The 4,595-nt window shown below is 34.6% G+C and overlaps 1 non-coding gene across 1 annotated transcript; it reads right to left on the bottom strand.

The window, feature by feature from the left end:
- Positions 1-1,363: 1,363 nt before the first annotated feature.
- LOC122025831 lies at positions 1,364-1,469 on the bottom strand. Its single transcript, XR_006123857.1, has one exon. It is a non-coding gene; the product is annotated as a small nucleolar RNA R71 (small nucleolar RNA).
- Positions 1,470-4,595: the final 3,126 nt, after the last annotated feature.

The following is a 4,595-nucleotide window of genomic DNA, read 5'->3' as shown; positions in this document are numbered from 1 at the left end:
TCATGGGGAAATTAGGTATTTCAAGAGGGTAGGATAGATTTATACATTAATCTTTATATCTTGATGGGTTGAGGAGCGATGGATTCTTATGTTGATTTTCCGAGTGATGCACGTGAGAGGCAAGCCCGTGTAAGGAGAACATAGATTCATTCCTAATTGATCAATCTAGGTATGGATTTCAGTCCTAGGTCGGTTCTCTATTGCAAGAGAGAACCGAAAACCTTCTACAAATGATGGGCAATTGAGAAAAAGGATTTGGTAGATCATTTACATTGAAGAACCTTACAAAGAATCCAAAACTCCTAGAATATCCCTTATCATTGCCTTTATTCTTGTTGCCTATTCTTTCATTCTTTTGTTTACTTTTCATAGTTACACTTAGACTTTGTTAATCCATTGATTTGTTGTCTAGCTAATTCACTTTGAGACATTCTTAGTGCTTATTCTAGTCCCTGTGAATACGATAATCTTTTATATTACTTGCGATATTTCCGTACACTTACGGGAGACAAAAAGTTTTTGGCGCCGTTGCCGAGGACTGCGGTATAACATTAGGGATTTTCAATTGAGTTAGACTAGACATAACTTCTCTTTTCATTTGCATAGTTGTAAGCTAACTCTTAGAATTCTGTTTTCATAAGTTTTTCCTTTCTTGTATAACATTCTTGTCAATTCCTTTTGTTGTAACTCTAATTTTGCATTTTGATTCTAATATTCTTGTCTAACTTTTCTCTGTTTTCGTTTGATTTAGTCTCTTTCTTTCTTTTTCTTTTGTAAACATATCTTGCAATCTTTAGCATATGAATTATTCTAGACATTTTTCTTTTTTTCTTTTATCTTTTCTTTCTTGTTTTCATTATGCACTTTCTTTCTTACAATTTTAATTCTACATTGTTTTTCTTGCTTCTCATATTGCATTTTATTGCTTGTCTTTGATTCTTCAATTGTTTTTCTTCTAATAATTTTTTCTTGAATATCCATTCGCACTAACATGTCAAGCAAGCCCATGAGAAATTTTTCTACACCCTTTTCTGCAAGATTTTTATCTCCCATTGTGCAACCTCAAATTGAAGCATAAAGTTTCCAACTAGACCCAGTTAATTTTTATGATACAAGGTCACAAATTTGGAGGAGAAGTATCAGAAATTCCTTATCTGCATCTTGAAAATTTTTTATAGATTTGTGATATGGTGAAATGTGAAGGAGTGTCAGCACGTGCAGTTCGAATGATGGCATTTCCTTTCAGTATCAAGGATAAAGCAAGGACTTGGTTATATTCTCTCCATCCTCAAAGTATCATAAGTTGGGAGCAATTGGAGAAGCAATTTCTGAATCATTTTTTTCACTCCAAGTAGAACAGTGTATATGAGGAATTGCATAACAAATTTTGCTCAGACATATGGAGAATCATTGTTTGAAGCATGGGATAGATTCAAGAGTCTTCAAATACAGTGCCCTCATCATGGTTTTGAAAAATGGTTGATTCTGCACATATTCTATGGGGGAATTTCTTTCTCAGACAAGAGATTATTAGACTCATCAACTGGAGGTTCTTTTATGGATAAAAGTGTAGATGAAGCATATATGTTAATTGATCAAGTGACATTGAACCTCCATGAATGGTCGAACATAAGTTGGATGAAATCTCCCTCAAACATTCAAGAAGTGTAAGCCATAAATGTTATAGATCCTATCAAACAAATTGTAACTCAACCATCTATGAGTTCTGAAAATCACAAGTCACAGAACGGGGAGTTCAAACATTTAGGGGCAAAGATTGAAAGTATTGTTTCAAATTGGTTTAAAGAAGATCCCCCTTCTTCGCAGACAAGATCTAGTGAAAAGTGTAATGATGTTGGGTTGAGAATTGAAAAAAATCATGAAGAACTTCTGAAGAAGGACATGTTTAGAATTGAGGAAAAGAACAATAGAAGACCATATGAACTCGGTTCCATTATTCCAGGAGATTCCCAAATGCCACAAGTTCCTTTCCCTCAACGATTGATCATACCAACACAAGATAAGCAAGTTGAATCTCCTCCACAAGCTAAAAGGGAATATGGGAAATTAGAAGTACCTCTCCCAAGACCTTCACTAAGGGTTCCTTTTCCACAAAGGTTAGTGGGGGTCAATGAGAACTATGACTTTAAAAAATTCTGTGACACTGATAAGGTTGAGTGCAGATTTTTGAATTTGTATAAAGATGAAGACTCTTCAGATGAGGATTGTGAAGATAAAGCAGTGGTAAATAAGTTTTCAGATCTACCTCCAAATTTTATAGGATGTTGTAGTGACATTAAATTTTCAGATGATGATGATGTGGTAGATCAATTTAAAACTGCAAGTGAAGTTATTGATCCTCCTATAGTTGATTCTCCTATTGAGGATATTGATGTGGGTTTGTTTTTTGATGTTTGTGTTGATGATGTTGATATGGAACAATGTGTAGGGAGTTGTGTTGTGGAAGCAGCATCTCAAGAATCACCTCCTTTGTCCACACAATCCTTAGATGTTGTAAGAGTTGCAAGGATTGAGCATATTGTGGACCAATGTGTAGGGACTCATGCAGATATGGTTGAGTCTCAAGAATCACCATCTTTGATATCGCCAGCACCTGAGCCAGGGCCAGAACCATCATTTGATTCAAAGGAAGTCACATCCACATGTTTAGAAATATTAGGTATCTCTCAACAAAGCAAGGTAAGTACTTCTTGTGATCTTTTGAAAAAATTTATAGAGGTACCTATTATTGACTTTGTTGGATGTGATTCAGTTTTTATTTCTTATTCTGTTTATCTTAATACGGTTATGGCTCTATCTTATCTAATATGTTTGTGGGAGATTTGTATTTTCTTTGCATGTGTAGATTTCACTTGGGCTAATAATTGGAAGCTCAATCTGAACCGTCTTCGACCACCCGAAAGAACTTTAAAGAAGACAAAGATAGAGAGAGCGATACTTCACTTTTTAACTCCTATATTGAAAGCTCCCTTCATAATAAGAGCCTTTGGTAGAAGGGTGTTGAAATATCTTACCCCTCCAAGAGCAAGATTTAGATGAATCTAATGAGGTGGTCGAGCTAATGACCTTAAATAAGCACTTCTTGGGAGGCAACCCAAGTTCATTTTCCTTTTTTTTTTTTATGTCTTTAGTTCTCTCTTTATAATAAACATGTATCCTCTACTTAATTTTTTGTCTATATTATTGTTATATAATTCAAAGTTGTGGAGGAATGTTGAGTATTGGATGGAGGAGTATCTTTAAAAACATGAATGTCACCCATTTGGAGCTCATCACTTGGTAACTTCTCTTAAAATCTCATCCACATTGTTTTAAGTTTTCATTGGGACAATGAAAAGTTTAAGTCTGGGGGGATGCATTAGATGCATTTGATTTGCTTTGTTTGTTTTTGTTTTTTGCTTATGTCTTGCATTTTGTTTTGATTTCTATTGGCATTCATCTTGAGAACATCAAACTTCACTTATATGCTTTCTTGTCTTTAAGTGAAAATATTAGCACGTTCATTATCTAGATTCATGATGTTGTAAATAATGCTAGTAGTATGCTTAATGTACCTCTTTTCTCTATCTTGAGTAGCATGATATAAGCTAAGTATCATATGGAGATGAGTTTTAGTTTTGGCTTGACCTTAAGAATCTTATCTTCACTTCAATATACTTGATGCTTGAATGGTTGATATCATTGAAATAGTCATGATTCATCTTGTTTGTTTTGTACTTGGTTTCGATGGTGATTTCTCAAATTTCATTTTGGTTACTGGATGAGACTCAAATCATGTAAGCTCATTTGAAAAAATCAAAATATCCCAAGATTTGTGCCAAAAGTACATTTGTGAATAATATTTGCACAATGCAAATACTTATGATGAAAAAAAAGTGTGAAAAAATAGAAGAAAAAAAGTGAATAAGGGATATAAAAAATAGTTGTCGTGAGTGGAATCTAGCTAGTCACCCCTTTGAGACCGAGTTAGGTTACTGGGGAAAATGACTACTTAGTTTCTCTTGAGATTGAGCACGCCTTTGAGACCTTGGGTTGATTGAGGAATATAAACCAAGTGTGTGGCAAGTAAGTGCCTATCATTGGTTACTTGTCTATCACCGGAAACATTAGGAATTCAAACTTGATGACGACTTGACTAGGACATAGATTGAAACTTGAAGAGTTTTGAGTTGATTCTGCACTGTGCACAGGGTACTTATGCTTGAGCCAAACTTAACTTGTTTTCATGATCATGCTTACTAATGAAACTTTTTGATAGAGTTAGGAGAAAGTATTAGGGATATAAGAGCATTGTAGAGTATATGAATTTAGATTGCAGCATTTTGCTTGAGGACAAGCAAAGGTTTAAGTCTAGGGGTGTGATGTGAGTAGATTGTATACACTTGTTAGCATATTTTGACGCACATTTATATACTCTGCACATGCTTTGTCTACGTATTTTCGTACTTCCAGCTTTCCTTTTTAGCATATTTACTCTCTTTGTTCGGAGATATGCTTTTGTACAATTTTTATACACAGGAGTCGAATTTGGTGAAGGATGCATGTTCGAGGCCAAATCTGCAAGCAAAGCGATG

Source organism: Zingiber officinale, chromosome 9B, assembly GCF_018446385.1.
Source record: "Zingiber officinale cultivar Zhangliang chromosome 9B, Zo_v1.1, whole genome shotgun sequence".
Lineage (NCBI taxonomy): Eukaryota > Viridiplantae > Streptophyta > Magnoliopsida > Zingiberales > Zingiberaceae > Zingiber > Zingiber officinale.
Note: the sequence above shows the minus strand (reverse complement) of the source record. Positions and strands in the feature narration are given on the sequence as shown.